Below are 19,398 nucleotides of genomic sequence, written 5' to 3'. Positions count from 1 at the left end.
ATGGGAGGTGCCGCACACGCTGATCTGGACCGTTAGGAGAAGTGGATGGATGCTGGATTGATCCAGTGCATCGCGGCATATGGAGACATGGTGTACGCATGCCTCTGGATCGTAGGTAAGGTCTAGCCAACTTAGGAATGATCCGGTGTAGCGCAGCTCAGCAGAACATAGGGTACCAACCAACCAGAAGACGCCATGTCATCCAAAGGAGTAATCAGGAACGTGTGCATTGCTTGAGAACGCATGTGGGTGCGTGAAGACTCATGACTTCTTGTGGAAGCGCGTGCAATGGGTCTAAGCGCGTGGGGCCGCGTACAAAGGTGTTTGAGGACCAGGAAAGCTTCTGTGGAGTCCAGTGAATTTCTGGAATTGGTTTTTAAGCTGTTAGGGTTAAAAACAACCGTTAGAGGATGCGTTCGTGGTGTTTTGAGAGTCATAGAATGTCATTATGGTATTTAATGTGCGTTCATTAATCTAATTAATAGTTGGGGATGGAAGAAAGTGTATATATATATATTTGTTATATATATGTAATATATGAATTATATATATGTAATGTATGAATTAATTAATATATGGTTATTATGGAAGGAGGTGTATATATATATATATATATATATATATATATATATTATTTAAGAGTATCTGGATTGGCTAATTATTAAATTAATGTGATGCGTGTAATATGCATAAGATGTCTACGTATGGATTAACTTCTTGTTAAGTTTAAGGTTGGTATATGGTTGAATTGTAGGCATAGATGAGTTACCAAAGGCTTAAATATACTGGCTTATTAGTTATGAATAATTTTCATATATGATAAGCATGGTTGAGTTGCTAGTTAAATGTATAAGTAAATATACTTATGGAGGCATGGTTGAGTTGCTAATGTATGTGTTTATAATGGCATGGTTGAATTGCCAATGCATAATTAAATTGGTATGTGTTAGATGATTTAAAATTCATCTATGGATATTGTATGTATAAGTTGATTAGGATTGGATATTCTTATTAGAATAATCTAGTATCTAAATGTTAGTTATTTTTTTATTATATTAGTAAAATAATATTGGTAGAGACATGGACTAATTGTCAAAGCATAGACATTAGCTATGTGATATAGATAATTGAAATTATTATTTGGTTTTGGATTAAATACGGCATTCATTTAATTTAAAATTTCTTGTTTAATTAAATTACTATCTAGGGTGGAATTAAGGTTGGAGGAGTTTCTTTTTAAAAGAAATATATATTGATGGATTGATTTGGGTATGATTATTAATTAATCATTGGTTAATGGTTTTACAATTTAATGAACCTATTAATGGATGGGATTGTTGTATTATATATAAGTATTTAGATATATGTGTATCATCGTACATTAAAGTTAAAACTTTTTTAGGGTTAGTTTTGGTATAGATGATTTGTTTATTGGTTTTCAGAGGATTGGTATAGAGAACTTGCTCGTAGGTTTGACCCATTTTATTTTTATCTTTCAAGTTACTAGAGGTTCAAGTCTCAAAGTTAAGAATCCGCAGCTGGAGGACTTATCTATTCTTTCGATTTATTTCGAAGTAGGATATTATTTCTTTATTTGACATTAGTATTAATTTCTGAAATTCTGAATAGTGGCTTTTGTTTAAGGGGTCCTTGAGTTATAGGACTCCCAAGTTGTATTCATTAGAGAGTTATTAATGGATTTATTATTTATTAGTTTTCTTTAGCATATTATTTATTCTTTATTTCATTTTGTAATCAGTACTTGTTTAAATACTTTAATTGTTTTGATATCCCCTGGTTTTATGCGCGAATTTGATTAACCCTGTGTTCCGAAATTAGGGGGTATCACAATCAATGTCCACATCAATCCAACTCAAAATGTGAGACAGTTTCTGTTCGTACTTCCGTAACATCGATACATGAAAAACATTGTGAACTGTGATACCCCCGGATTTCCGGATGCGGGTTGGCCAGGCCCACGCCCGACTACCCGAGGATATCAAACAAATTAGTAATAAATGAACACAGAATACAATTAAGATAACAAGAATAAATAAAATTTTCTGTAAAGAAACTAAAATGATAATCCAAAACTGAAAACCTCAGAATAAAATTTTATAAATAAAGTATTAATCTGATACATCCAACTTTTTCAATTCTAATACAACTCGGGAATCCATCTGGTGGACCCCTTGTAAAACCAACACTGAGAAATGAATCACCGGAAAGGAATCCAATGCTACACCATGCAGGAACCACCTATGTCGTCGGTAGAGTGAGTAGTCGTCTCTGCTCGGCACGAACAAGCTCTAAGACCTGATACCGTCCGTTAGCTGAAAAATAATAGTGGGTTAGGCCCACGAACAAGTTCTATCCTAACTACAATCCAAACAGAGACCCGATACGCAGATACATCCTAGATGTTTTAATCATATCTATATAGTCCATAAATAGATATATACATATAACCATACCACAGGACTCTCACTAGACTATGCTGAGGGTCTCAACCTGAGTGGAAGGCAACATGCAAAAACGCACCTGAGTGGGCATGACTACCTAAGCCTAACAGGGTATACCTCAACCAACATAACTAGCTATGCATCCTACTACATATACGCTCCCTAACCGTCGACTATGAGACTCAAGCTCAGATCGCGGTATCATAATTATATATATAAAGTCCGATCCTATCTAACCATAAGAAATTCAGCTAATCGTTCAGCTTGTTCAGCCGCACAGACCAACATAAATTAAGTTTATATACATTCCATCCAAATACAATGTTGAGCTGGTCAACTATTCGTCGCCAAAACACAACATATAATTAGGATTTAAATATTTTAATTAAATCCCTATCATTCCTATTAACAGAAAATATAAACAACTATCCAATATGTTGTTCAACTGTTTTAGTTGATAGGACATGAAACCATGTAGGATTTAACTGTTTTAGTTAATCCATTCCGTATGTATGAATGGGTTGGAATTAGCGTTTTGATCTAATCTGTCCCTCCGTATGTCACCGTCCCATACCGGTACATACTATGCATATGATTCGTAAATGATGCATTAACTCAATCAGTACACCAAATACAATCCACATAAATCCATGTAGCTTATAAAACAAAATTGGAACAGCTTATCAACTAAATATCCATGACAATATCTATAAAATTGACAAGACAAAACTTAATCATTCGTTAACTTAAAATCCAGAATCCATTCATATAATTGACAGAAAATATGCAATTAATTCTTCAATTAAGTCCAGGTTAACTCCCATGTAAATTACAAAACCTATGTTTTAGTTTAGCAATTTAAGTCCAAAACCATCATCCAGTTGAAAACCATCATCCAATTAATTGCAGAATATTGTATCTAATAATTCAGTAATTTAAAGCAAACCTTTTACTCATGTAATTGCAGGAAAATTAATATTTCAGCAATATAAAAATCCAGAGCATGCACAGGTCCAATCTGTTAAATAAAGGACTCTACTGTGCATCTAAAACAAAAATTAGAAACATGTTATAATTCATTAAATTGCCATATTATAACAAACAAGTAATTTCCTATCCTTAATCTACGTAATTGCAGAACGGGTTTATTAATTCAGTAATTATATTCCCGAGTGTGCACAGATCAAATTTATTAAGTAAATGACCCTAACGTGCATTTAAAACAAGATTAAAATCATGTTATAATTACTTAAGTCACCCATTTAAAAATTGAACAACTACTTCCTTTCCAATCGTTAACAGTATGTGAATTGTCTAAATTTCACACTGATCATTCACTTCCTATAATAGGCTAACTTATGCAATTAGAGAGCTTAAGATCTCTTGAAATTACTTTTAAAATTGTTAGTTCACTCCCTGAAACAATTTAGAACTCCAAACATAGCCCAAACAGTTCCCAGACAGCTCCAGATTGCAACCAAACGTAACCTAACCAAAGAGCCTTCTCTTGAAAATCATAGAGCAGGCTCTTTACACCATGGAGCCTGCTCTATAAAAACTTAGAGCCTGCTCTTGAAACTTAGAGCCTGCTCTTGAAAGCTTAGAGCTTGCTCTTAAAGGCTTAGAGCCTCTTCTGTCCAATTTTGCTCCATTTCGCCTTTCAGCTTCGTCTCCGGCTATTCCCAACCTTCGGTTCATCTTTAATACTGAGTTTAAAAATCCTATTTACACCCAAAATCATCCCCATGACTGGTTTTATAATCCGTTCAATCACTGAATTAAAACTACGCAATTTAACTTTCCTCCAACCGTTAACAGTACTAAAAGGTTGTCTACTTTCCTACTGTTTAACACTTCAGCGTAAATGTATAAACTATGCAATAAGAGGTTTAAATACACTTGAAGTTTAAATTAAGAACCCCAAGTGCCCTCACAACACAATTCGAAAGAATTAAAATCATCCAAACGGTGCCCAGAAAATCATAAAACATTAAAATACGTCAAAATAGGAGAGAGCCTGCTCTTGAAACTTGAGAGCAGGCTCCTATACGCATGGAGCCAGCTCCATACCATCTTAGAGCCGGCTCTTGAAGAGTGGGAGCCGGCTCTTGGCTTCCCAGAACCGGCTCTCTCCCTCTCTGTGAGCCTCTAGTCCATTCCAGCCTTGTTTCCGACCTTCTGTTTCGACTCCAACCACTTCCAATCCCTCTGTTCTTCCTTAAAAATGATCTCAGCAGTCTAATATATATCCAATAGCATCCCAATGATTTGTTTTGGCAGTTGAAATTTATTACCATGACTTAAAACCCCTACCGATTCATTACGCGTTAACACAAAACTTGAACTTCAATTTGCAAGCATACTTACAGATTATATTAACACATATACAGATAATCAAAACTGATCTTAACCATCTTATATATATTCAATAACATCCTAAACCCTTGTTTATAGCAGTACGAGTTAAATCAACCATTAAAACAGTGCAAATCTGTAAGCTTAAAACATACGACGAACACAAGTCAATCAAGAATTGTTTCAGACAAATATATACATATACAGATAATCAATTTAACATATAATACGCATGCCAGATCTGATTAATATTCAATTAAAATCCTAGAGACACCTAGGTATGCGCAGAACACAGGCCAACGGGAGAGAGGAAGAACAGAACTTGCCTTTGCGGTTTTGGAATCAAAACCTTGTCGCCGTCTTCCAAGGTTTTTCCGGCGATGATGACTGCCGTCAAGCCTCCTACTGCTCAACCTTCCCTTCTCCTATGACCAATCCTTAATCCACAGTTGAAACCCTCACCAAAGATGCTCTGTTATTGTCTCACAATTTACGCTCTGTTCTTCTCTATCTTTCTGGTACGTGAAAAGTGTTTGCATATTTGAAAAACCCTAAGTCAACATAATGATATATTTATAGGTTTAAAAAAACTAAAACCCTAATTCTAATTTTAATCCGAGAAAGAAAAGAATAACCATAAAAGTTATAATGTAAGTCGGCTAAAAACGTGAGAATATATGTAACCCTAAAATTATAACCTATATTAAATTATGATTAATACCTCAAGTTTAATTATTAATAAATACCAATAATTAAAACTAACTCTATATACATATATACCCATATATATACATGTATATACTTCTATGGGTAAAACGGTACCCATTTACACTATCCAAATAGTCCGTTAATCATATCCAAGCCCAAGTTCGATTAAAAATAAAATAAAATAAAATAAAAACAATACATTTAATTTAACATTCAAATGCCACTTAATCACGTAACATAATCAAAACAAAGAATTAAATTTACCAATTAAACATTTAGACAATTAACCAAAAACCACTTAAGCACACACACTTATAATTAAACAGTTAATTCATTTAAACAACAAAAGAGGAAGCCATATAACAAAAGTCACGAAAACACCTAAGAATAATAAAATAAATAATAAAATTTCAATTATATCCTTTTTAAATTTAGGGGTATTACATGAACCCTGTCCATCTACCGTGGTAATGCAAGTTTGTAGACAACTTCTCCTACATGGTCTAAGATCTCAAAAGGTCTAATGAATTGTGGTGACAACTTGCCACTTTTCCCGAACCTCATCGAGCCTTTCCGTGGAGAAACCAGAAGAAAAACTTGGTTTTCCACCTCAAAGGATAGCGGGCGTCTCCACTTATCTGCATAACTCTTCTGTCGGCTTTGAACTGTAAGTAATATTTGTCTGATCAACTTAATATTCTCGGTGGTCACGAGTACAATGTCGGGTCCTAAGGCGGCTGTCTCGCCCACCTCAGTTTAACAAACTGGAGACCTACAAAGTCTGTCATACAATACTTCAAATGAAGCCATCTCAATGCTCGCCTGATAGCTATTGTTGTAGGTAAACTTAAGCCCGAAGCATATCCTCCAGAATCTGGATGGCACGTTCCGACTGGCTGTCCGTCTGTGGATGGAATGACGTGCTAAGGTGCAATGATGAACCAAACGCTGCTTGAAGTCCCTCCCAGAATTTCGAGGTGAACTTGACATCCCTATCCGAAACAATAGATACTGGAACTCCATGCAACCTTACAATCTCTTTCACATACAGCACACCAATTGCCTCTGCGTCATCTGTTGTCTTAATAGGTAGAAAGTGAGCTGTTGTGACGTTCCGAATTTTCACAACCTGGATATGTCAATGTGACCCGAAAGTTGACCCGATAACGAATCCATTATCGGGTCAACTTTTGATTTGATACCAAGTTTGTAACGACCTGAACCCGTAAGTTTGAATAGTTAACTGTCCTTACCCGAACCAGAGGTCACCTAAGTCAATCTCATCATGTTTAGTATCAAATCATCATCCTTGAGTCCTAAATACGCTTCATGAAGGCTCTAAACAACTTCCCAAAGCTTAGGGTTAGATAAAATAGAAGAAGGGACAAAATGGACAAGGCAGGTGCATTTCGGTCGACCAAAGTAGGGCTTCGGCCGGCCGAAATAACCCCTTGTACTATTCGATCGAAATGGCCATTTTGGTTGGCTGGTTATGGACCAAAAACGATGTGAGGCCACTGGAAGAATCGGTCGACCGAAGTGCCCATTTTGATCGACCGAAATGGCTCTGCGAGCTGTAGTTGAGCTACTAGATTGCTGTGAATGTGGAAATGGAAAATGGCCTATGTGAAAACTTTTTAATATGCTCTAAACCTGTTCTAAAAACACTTTAATTGACTAAACTACGCACTATAGATACATTCATTCACATTTTGATACGATGCATCATCAAACTTCCCATTTAAGTGAGTAATAACAATGTCATCATACAAAGAGCCCAATTTACATTAAATTAGTACCAAGAGTTCATAATTACATTGCAAGGCCATGCTATACAGATTGAATACATTTTCAAAGTGATGCTTTACAAAAGAAAGGGGCTCAATATACAAAAGATTACAAAACACCCTTCCAATCCCTTCATACTTGTGGTGGATTGTCATCCGCCACCTCCTTCCCGTGACCTAAAAAATGTTAATATGAATGGGTGATCATAAGCTCAGTAGAAGGTGTCTAAGACACACCTCTTGCGACCCTATGAATCCACACAATGAATGAAAAATAGAAAAGACAGGATCATGCCATGTCAAGGAGAAAATAACCATAGTATTACATTAATAATCTAAGTTATGAATGAACTATGCCGTGCAATGGGATGTAATGTCATGTAATGTCGCTCCCTATTTTCAAATCATTTTCCGTCATCATTTTCAAACTGTTAATGAAACCCGTCCAATGGCAACTCTATGGCGGCATAAGAGAATGATTGGTTATCTATCACTGACCCATGGCAACTCCATGGCGTCATTTAGGGCCCAGGTAACTCAATCATGCTAAGGCAATCTCCCTAGTCCCCTTTAGGTCGCACTAACGCCACAGTCCCTAGGCAACTCCTAGGAGATCGGGTTTTTCGCAAACCCTTTATTAAAACATTTTCCCAAAAATCCCTTTTTTCTTTCATTTCAAAATAATCTTCCTTTTTAAATGCCCAATGATATGCATGAGTTCATCATACTATTCCCTGTCATGCCAATATTTATCACCATGCATCTAATTTAAACTTAAATCACTTAGCATGCTTTACAAGAAATTCCAAAAAAAATAACATTCTTTCATTCAATAATAATCTAGCATAGTAAGCATATAAAACAATGAAATTATTTCATATAAGCATGTTTCATGATGAAATATCAATTAACACATAATTACATATTTCACATACAACCATTAAGCCATTTAACATGAAATCTACACACAAATAAGCATGTTAGTCAACAAATTATGGGGAATGATTCACAAAAGTACAAGAAATTATGAATTAGAAACCCCTACCTCACTTAGATGCAAAAATCCCTAATTTATGCCTAAATTTCGAAATTCCTAGGGTTGGCCACAAGAAATTGCTTCTATCAAACTGAAGATCCCGACGATTTCTCAGTTTTGCCGCAAACGGCACCCAAAAATTTCAAAAGATGAGAGAACAATTAAATATTGAAATTTGATGTGGAAAGAAAAAGAAAAACAAAAAATGAGGGGGAGAAAGAGAGCTTACGGGAGAGAAAAAGAAAATGAGGCCAAAATGGCCTCTTGGCCACTAAATTGAAATAAGTGGTGGGTCCCACCACTTTAAAAAAATTCATTTAACCTTTATTTTTTCACCACAAATTCATATATATATGTTTTAATATAATACAACCACACAATTAAATTTACCACAATAAAATTATGCACAATGAAATAATGCATGACATGTAATGGACCCGTGACACCACCCCTGTGCACAGCAATCCTGATAGTGGGTCCCACCCGAGACTGTTCGGTCCGAAAAATAAAAAAATACCTAAATGGCAAGCATTGCATTTTTGAGAGTCCTGCACTCAAAGAAATATCCCAACCAACTCTCAGACACACTCGGCACACCTCATGGTATGCGGTACGCAAAATGAGAAAAGACGAAAATACCCTATAAAAAAAATGAAAAATTCCAGAAAATGAAAAATGGTGAAAATCAGAAATGTCACACTCATGCTAGAGCTTTTCTGCCTGTGCTCAAGCTTTTTTGAAAAAGGTTTGGGCAGGAATTCTATATTTAGCCAAATTTCTTCAATTATTTTCCGAGACGTTTTTTTGATCAACACTTAGAATATATTTGGACTTTTTCATTATGGTGCTCGATCATCTTGGCTGGAGTTCTGCTCGAGCTTTTGGGAAAAAGCTCGAGCATTTTGGGTCTTGGACTTTCGACATAACTTTTCGTCTTCCCAATTGAGATGGTGCTCGTGCACTATGAGAATTGCTCGGGCTCTAGCAACTGGAACTTCTGAAGCGTCTTTTCATCTTCCCAAGGGAGCTTATGCTCGAGCTCTTTGGAAAAGGCTTGAGCACCTTAGTCTTCTATTTGAGTAAAAAATTCTATGCTCGAGCATTTTTGCCTCAGTGACTTTTCTTGCTTCATTCCACTTTGTGCTCGAGTTAGGATACTTGTGCTCGAGCTTTTGCACTTGAACTTCTCCAGAATCACCTGTTGGACTCCAAAATTGCTTCAAATGGTCATGGACCACTCCATAAGCCTTGGTAACAGTCTTTAATTCTTTAGAATCATGATTTTATCTTTTTCTTTGGAAAAGTACCTACAAAAGCAAATAAATTAAAATTAGTTTAAAACTGGATAGAAATATCACTTAAGATCTTAACATACGCACGTTTAGGGGCTCGCATATGCAATATTTAGCGCTCATCATTATGGGTTGACATGCTACGTCCGGTCGTAGAGGTCTACATCCAGTCATAGATTTGACAACTTACTAGAGTGAATTTGCAATTGATCTTCAAAGTCTAACACTTACAACCGGTCATAGGAATAATACATTGGAGCTACGAATGATCATAGGCCTTGAATGGCTGACGCTCCTTTTGGGCTTATGTTTCTGTTTGGGCCCAAACCTTCTGTTTTCAATCCAACCCAGAATTGTTCATGATCTTAAGCTAATGGTCTTGAGATCTTCATTGAATCTTAACTAGAGTAGAATCATCATTTGTAAGCCCAAATTTCCTTGTTTTAATGGCTTTTGAGGATGAAAACCCGAAAACAGGAAAAACACAAAACACCATAAAATCATAAAATATAAAAAACTAAAGTGCTAAAATATGCAAATTATAATACCCCCACATTTTCCACGCATAAGTTGATCAGGCTTATACACGAAAAATGAGGGATATCAAAAACAATTGGTAATATACAAGCATGGAATACAAAATGATAATAATAAAAGAACTTAGACAGGAAAGGAAAACTCGATAATAAAACATCCATCCATCCTTTATTAAATACAATACTCCGTTATACAACTTGAAAATCCTATGTCAAGGATCCCTATATATAAACTTGAAAGTTCAACGTCGGAAGTAAATAAAGCTGAAATTAAAATAATATATAAAACTTCTACCCTGGATAAGACCGTAAGAGTAGATGAGTTTGGATGGTGGTCCCACACTGCTAAGCCTCAACCTTGAAATGGGTACTGACCGTGTCCTGAAATAACAACAATGGTGGGTCAACCCCACGAGCAAGCCCTCTCTACTATGACCCAAATCAGATAATCAAATAAATTAATCATTATTATTCGGAAGTATACTATATCTGTATACACCCTAATGAAACTATACAATGTATAATATGACCTCAAAAAGAATAGACGGTGATCACTTAGACTCACACGAGGTGGTTACGTGTCTCCTTTCCTTACCTGGGAAATCAACTATTAATACATGGTTCACTGCACTGACAACACAGACTATAAGTCCTACACAGTGGTAACACATCTCAAGGTACTAATGAATATACTGAGCATATCACTTAGGCAACACATGCCAATAATATTAAACCACATACCCCGACAGCCACACATCTGTCTATGGCAACGAATTCATAAGGTATAAATGAGTCTCAACTTATTAGTCAACTCACATGGTTCTATACGGCAACACATCTATATAATATAAATGCGACATAATTTATTTAGCAGCCCATTTATTGCCTGAAATGCACACAGCATAATAGTAATGATTTATATATCATTAACAACATGCATAATCCTGCAATGTATAATGAACAATTTGTATGAATCAAATTATGTAATCATTTCATTTAACATTAAATAACAACACAATTAATATTCAAATATGTTATTGCATTAATTACATATGTTCACAGCGGTCTATACTGTAAACCATATAATTAATGTTTGGAAATATTAATCGGACATAATAATAATTAACGGGTAATAAAAATAATAATTTAATATCCCGTTAAACCCGTAACTACCAACCCTAGGCCCAAAAATGCAAGTTGAAGGTTCTGGAAATTACAAAACAGTCCCTAGGGGTATTCTGGACTTTTCCAGTAACTGTAGGGGTCCCACACGCGCCCTCACGCGCCTCCCAAAGCTTCCCACACACGCCGCCACCTTCCTCACACGCGCACGCGCTTACACGCGCCCCCACGCGCGTTTGGCATCAGTCACTCGCGCGCACGCGCTGCCACACGCGGGTTGATGCGTCCTGCTGACGTGGCGCTTCCTGGTTCGTTGGTTGCATCAAATCTCCGTGGGCGTGCTGCACTGGATTAATCTACTAATTATCATCTCATCCAATGGTTACGAATCCGGATACACTGAAGTAACATGGACTGCGAAGTGCCGGATTAATCTGAAACTCCCAATGGCCAGGATGCGCGCGCACACCATCCTTCAGTGCGCTGCATCACACCAAATCACTCCGATCACCTTCCTCATTGCCGATGGCCGAAACCTCGCCGGAGTCTCGCTGCAAATTACAGAAAAATTCCAAAAAATTCTAAAAAAATCCCTAAAGCCTTAAATAATTATTTTCAGCTATAATTTAATTACATAGGCCAATAAATAAATATCTGCCACCTTTAATAATTAAAAATTTCATTACTTTAATAAACTAACAATTAATTTATTAAAATTCCTAGCATGGTTTTGATGCTCCAAGATAACCTAAATAAATTAAATAATTAATTTATGGATTCAAAGGAGAAAAGTAGATAATAACTTGCCTTATGGATTTGAAACAAATCCGCCGGTTGCGCGTAGTCGGGTAAAATCACCTACATCGATCCAAGCTTCCTTCTCTCTCCCTTTTCCTTTCACTCTTATAAAATTTCTCACTGTTATCTTTTTGTTTTCTATCCTACTTACGCGAATCCCCTTCATTTGATAAGTTAACTAACATATATATATATACTAACTTATATAATATAAATATTACAAATATCTAATTTATTATAACTATCAAAACCTTCCCACCTATATTACTTTAAGCCATGCAATCTAAGTCAAATAATTGGCATAAAATTCTACCCTAATAAATGAAATTCTATCCTAAGATTAAATTGACATCATGACATTGTTTTATTATTATTATTATACTACAATACAAATTTAATACTTTAATTAACTAATATTAATTAATCTAAAACATAACCAATAAAATATATAAATTAACATTATAATAACAGGAACATACAATTAATATTATATGCACAAATAAAGAATATTAATTTAATAATTTAGCATACACAATTAAAAGATGAATAAATCTACACATTAAATAATTAACCTAATACAAACTTAATTTAAATAAACTCTTTAAAAAAAATACGGGTATTACACAAATAAAATGGCTTGAATGTGTAACATTCAACTCTCGTCAGTAGTGCAGTCTTAGGATTCTATAGTTGTAATCAAACTCTTTTATTGTACTTATTATACAAGAGATGTGTATTTTTTTGAAATAAAGGTGAATACCAGTGTATTCTTAATACATTGTGATTTCTTCTCTTTATTTCTCTTTCAATTTTCTCCAAAATTCCTCTTAATTGAGGCATTCGAACCTAACAGGAAAAGGGCATCCCTAATTTCATTACATCGACTGATCGAAGAATTGACCGGTTAATCGTCGTCAATTAATCGCGTCTCATAGGGATCATTTGGCATGCCACCCAATTAAAATTAGCTAAACACCTCCCCACCTCAGGCCAGGTTAGTCGCGGAGTATAACCGCGGAGGCGTAACCCTAAGAAAATTGTTTACGCCAAATAGGAGTTGAACTTCAGATCTGATACTTCATGAGATACTAAGGCTAAATGACCATGCCACTGGGCCAACCCCTTGGGGTTCACCACCGATAACTTTTTATCTCTTCTAGCTCTAAAATATTACACTAGTAATTTCACCTGCAGAGTTATATATATGCATGAAAAAAATTTGTTCTACTTTCATTTAGTATTTTGGATGCATACATTCATACATGAATAAATACTCTGAACATGCTAATTTATTTTGAATTTATGCAGCAATTGGATTGGGTAGTTTCAGTTTTGTCACTCCAATCTGAGCTGAAGTCTTAACAAACTTGGTCACACATAGCGGGAGCGAAAACGAGAGCACGAAAGCGTCAAAGTCTAAAAATTTTAAAAGTGGGAGCGTCTTGAGAGCGTCTGTATATTATATTTAAATAAAATTATGACATATATATATATTTTTATTTTTTATTTATTTAAATCCATATGCAAATATATTTATTATTATTTATTTCATTAATGATATATGTAATAAATAAGTTAACTTTTCTCACTAATAGATGTATGATTTATTTGTAATACTATTCAATTGAGAAGTTTTTTAGTGGTATATTTTCAATCATGTATAATTAATATATATATATATATATATATATATATATATATATATATATATATGGTAGTATAGTAATGTCATTCCGCTGGGGTACATGTGGAGTTTAAGTAATTAATATATATATTGAGTAATAATATAAATAATAAATGCATATATGGTAATATAGGTGTTCTATATCGCTGGGACTCTAACAAACTTAGTGAATTCGTATGGAAATCGCGAATTAGGAAAACAAATTTTCCAATTGCAAAAATTGAATTTGCGAATTTTGTACCAATTCGCTCTCAAATCGCAAATTCGCCACCTCTTTGGATGAATTGTGTGACTAAGGGTAAAACCCAACTACTTTTTTTTTATTAAGAAAAGTTCAAAACCAACTTTTGGTAAATAGATGCATTCTAGCATGGTGTTGAATAGTGAATTTTTTTTGGATGAAACTTTAAACTTCTAGATATTAATTATGTGAATGGATTCTGTCCAATAGTTTCATTTTCAAGTATCTCCAAGTTCATATTTAAGGTAAAAAAAAAAAACCTATATCACAATCTTCTTTTAATTAAGTCTATAAAAATGATGTCACTCATTTTTTATTCTTGAATGGAGGAGATTTGGAGATGCTTGTAGCTAGAGAGAAATAGTTGGAGAGGATCCAAATTGAAATGTCCTGTCTTGTCTTTCAATTTTAAATGACATGAAAAATACTTAAAATCTTAATTAGGGAATCACGTGAGGACGAGGTCCAGTGCAAGCGACTGCCCCCACCATATTATCTTAACTTTATATGTAAAAGTTTTTATAATTATAAAAATGCCCATGCAGTGTAAATTTATCTAGTTTGAATCTGTGTATGTACTTCCTACATGTCTTATCGAACGTGTTCAAAGAAAATATTGGAAGTCACCTTTTTCTTGCTACAGTATTTCTCTTTTATGTTACAGTATTATAAACTTAATAACTAGTTCGGATCGAGCTCGGCGTGTGACGGAGTGAGAGAGGTAAAAAAAGAAAGAGGAGAAAATTAGGTGAGATTCAACACTAATTAGCGTATGAACGCCTGCCTTGTGTTTTTGTTTCTTTCTACCAAAAGCTATACTTAGATTTGCTTTTGACTAAAGCCAATCATACCACTTTTCAAGTCTAAAGTTTGGTTTTGATCGTTAAGACTTTCTTGATTCTTTGACGTAGCAGATCTATATATATATATATATATATACACATAAAGCATATATACTCTTCAGTCAATGTAATTTTGAATGATCTTAGGCTTTGGCATGTGGAGGCCGTGGACTGGATTGTTTCATTTCTGGCGGACAGCTTTCCGACCTTTCAATAGTAAGACCAAATGCTCTCTTATTGCCACTCAATTTGTTTCATTTCTTGAGGAAAGCTTTCTGACTCTACATTAGGAGTGCATTTTGGTCTTTTTATACCGACCATATCGACTAATGTAGAGTCGGTAAGCTTTCCTCCAAAAAGAAACAATTGTGCCTACCTGTTATATCTTTTTATTTTTCATCCAAATTTGATGAAGGATAAATATTTTTTGTATTATTTTCTGTTACTCGAACTCGCAACGATCTCGTTGCGGTTGGAAAACTCTACTTATTCGGATGACTAACTCAGACGCTTAGCGTGGTACCAAATCAATGATTGGGTCTGACTCTGATATCAATTATAACGAGTAGACGTTCACTCATTTTTTCAAAAACTTAAATTATTGGGTAGTGCTGCATATCTACCCATTTATACTCCTTTCATTTTTCATCCAGATATGATATAGGACAAATACTCTTGTAACACTCGGCCTCCACATAGCAAGGCCTAAGATCATTCAAAATTGGCAGGTTTATTTGTATGTATTTAGTATATATATATATATATATATATATTTGGTGTACTCTTGGTCCATGACTTTAGAATGCCAAATGAAAGGTTTATCTACAATTAGCTAGGAAGTACGGATAGGGATACATAATACGTATATAAATATAACATGATACGAATATGGTGATATGATAAATCTTAAAAACAATACGGTTACAGAATGATACGACAATAAAAAACTAACAAATATATATATATATATATATATATATATATATATATATATTAAATTTTGGTCATTTTTTAAAAAATATTATGAATTAAATGCAATTAATAATATAACATAGAAATTCGTTTCACAACACATAAAACAACCATTCCTAGTCATCATTTAACAAAATTTGAATTTTTCTTAACAATTATACTATCTATTATTGTTGAAAAAGTTACATTTTAATGTTCAAAGTTGTTTAAAATCTATTATGAAATGTCTGAAAAGTGTTGAACTTGAATACGTGTAAGAAATTAAAATATTTATGTATATATCCACGAGTATCCGTGAAGAATCAATATTTGACACGTATCTGTACGTCGCTCTTTTAGACGTATCCGTACTTCCTAAATTATTATACTATCTACCCAGAATGAGATTAGTTGGTATTCGATTGGCTTAAACAGTTGTCCTTTAAGGCTAAGTTTCTAAAACTTTTTATATGAAAATAATTTTTCTCTAATTTTTCTGGTGTTTGACAAGGATTCTAGAACTTGTTTTATGATCGAAATAATTCTAGTAAATTGTAAACTAGGACATCAAGCACAAAAATATGGATTTAAAATATGTGTGGTTATTTTGAGTGATTGCCTATTAAATATTTAGTTTACCTTGCAGTCTCTTGTATATAGATACCAATGGACACTAACTATAATAGTATGATCTCTGTTACTAAAATAATAGTATGATCTCTCCTTCTATGAAGGCTACTGTTACGACAATACTTCTCTCTTACCTACAAGAAATTTATTCACACTAAGATATGACTAAGTGAAAAGTATAGTAATCCGATTTCCGCTCATGGTGTAATAAATTTCTTATTTCAGCTCATGGTGTAATAAATTTCTTACAAATTATCTATCTATATATATATATAATTAATTTTGACGGTAAGTTGTGTGGTTCTTAGGGGCACATAAGAGTGGATGCGTGTGATGTATGTGGATGAGAGTGCAGTTGGAGGAGGTGCTTGTGCATTGACGCGTAAAAGACTGTAATTTGAAAAATGTTTTTCAACTTTTCAATTATGACATAACATTAGAATATGATAAAAGTATTTAAAAGAAAAATATTTTAAGAACAATAGTTAAACCTAATATTGACATTAATTAATTGGTAAAGTATAAAAAAAATTCATGCTATATTAAATAAAGTGTAAGAAACACTTTTATTTTTAAAATATATATATATATATATATATATATATATATATATATATATATATATATATAGATTTTTGTATTTTGAAAATTGTAGCACATTGTCACCTAGTCAAGTTACATATTTTTATTTGTTCAGCTTGATTTGAATTGAATTTTAATGGTTGGTGACACTTATAATTATGAATGACAATTTACTTCGCAGGGTCGGTACCTATCTCATTTATAGCAATTTTTAAGAGATGGTTGGGGAGGTCATCCCACTCAATTTAGATAGATAAGTTACTAAATTATTTTTATTTTATTATTATCATATATAGTTAGATCTAGAAAGCTTTGGTCACGTTCACTTACTTTCTCCGTCGTTCTAGACAGTAACAGACCCTACGAACTAAGAACTCTCATATTCTTTAATTTTATATTAAATTATTAATTACTCATTTTTTATGAATTTTTTCAAGTTATATAATTATATTTAAAAAAAAAATTAGGAGGGGGGAGAAATATATAATTCTGGAACTAAACGGGAGAGGCGAGTGTTTGTAGAGGTGAAAAAGTTAAACGAAGCCGGGATGGAGTGAAAAATAAAACAATATGAAATTGTACACACTATTATGTAATTAAATAAATATATCAATATATATATGTGGCTAATAAATATTAGTAAAATTGTGAAATTGCGAAACAGAATGGCATTGCTTCACAGTCCAAAACAGAATCGTACGAACGGATGCTTATTCATCATGAGCTTACGACCATAGATGCATCCATCTATAGATGGAAGACCACCGTCCTAATTAGACCACCCCCACATTTCAATACGCGCCACCGTCACCGTCACCCTCACTTTCACAAAATCCACCAGAATCGTACGAACGGATGCTTATTCATCACTCACAGTCCCTCTTTAAACGGGTAACGAAAAGAGCGCCTGTGTCACCTGCACACTAGAGTATGACTTTGCCATGTACTGTAGTTTTCTCTCTTTTTCTTTTTCTTTTTTTCTTTTGTGGGCTGAGATGGGCCCATCGTCTAGTTTGAAATCGCAGCAATATTGGGCCCTAAGGATATCTCTATACTCATTCACGTTGACAATGAGGTTTTCAAGCAACCACTTGTATCACATTTGTTCTAACATGCGTGGTTCTGATTGGAGGATGGTTGAAATTATATATAAATAATTTAAATTTAATTTTTAAAAGGTTATATATCATATGTTGGTTTTTAAATTTGGAAAAGATTCAAAGCTTTTTTCTTTTCTAACATATATACATATATATACATATATATAAACATTCTGGAAGGTTATGTTTTTCTATATATATATACATATATAAACATTCTGGAATGTCGCACTTGAGGTTATAAATGTGAAAGGTGAACTCACATCTAACATTTACAAGTGTGGAGATTACTTCTCTCTCAACCTCTCCCAAATATTTTTTTCAAGTCTTTGTTGCACAGTGTTGAACGAGAAACATATATGAGACATTTAAGTTTGAATGCTGAAACTTATTTTTAGTATCTTTTGTTGCTCTAACTTTGTTATTGTTTAGTAGATCTAATTCACACCCGTCTCTATTATTTAATAGACTAGCGATCATAAGTGAATTAATGTTATAATTACTTTAGCTACCCTTCATTGTTGCATCAAGTTTATATCCTTTATTGTTGATAGGTACATGAGGACATACTATCGTCATGTTTTACCATATCTTCGAAAAAATCTTACTTCATCATTGTTTTTAATAATGCAACAAACTTATATACACACAAAAAAAAATCTATATCAACATCCTAGGACTGAGTATGACAACTCTAATGAGGAATATGACATCTCTAATAATCTAATGAGGAATATGAAAACTCTAATGATCTAGGACATAGTATTGTTGCACGTTGATAATGAAGATGCAAGAGCAAAGATGCAATTATCAGTTGACACAAAACTGATTGATCATGTGAATACAAACATTTCATTAAAATAAATTGAACTTGATGTGAAAGATTTTGTCCACATTTATTTCTTGCGATTATTATGCAATATTCATATCATCAAAGCCAGAATATTAATCCTAACCTCTTGTTAAACGCATGAGATTCTCATGACATAATATAGAATTCAGCTCATTTCTTATGCCCTTTTGCGACTAAGTACCAGCAATAATACTATCTCAAGATGTATAAGCTAGCTGGAGAAGAAAGAAAGATACAAGTTCTAGCAAGAGCGAGATCACATGGCTTTCTATCAAAAGCTCAAATCCCTCAAATCTAAGGGATCACCGAGCGCACTTAATTTCAAACTCATCCCATATATGGAGAAAAACTCTTTCGGATGCTAATTTTAAGTACTGAAAGATTTAACGATCATTAATTGTAATCAACTCACTTACTAT

The sequence above is a fragment of the Cornus florida genome, unplaced genomic scaffold (genome assembly GCF_030987335.1).
Source record: "Cornus florida cultivar Cherokee Brave unplaced genomic scaffold, ASM3098733v1 CherokeeBrave_3.0.0_Hap2_Chr10, whole genome shotgun sequence".
NCBI classification, from domain to species: Eukaryota; Viridiplantae; Streptophyta; class Magnoliopsida; order Cornales; family Cornaceae; genus Cornus; species Cornus florida.
The sequence above is the reverse complement of the archived record's forward strand: the minus strand, read 5'-3'. Positions refer to the sequence as shown.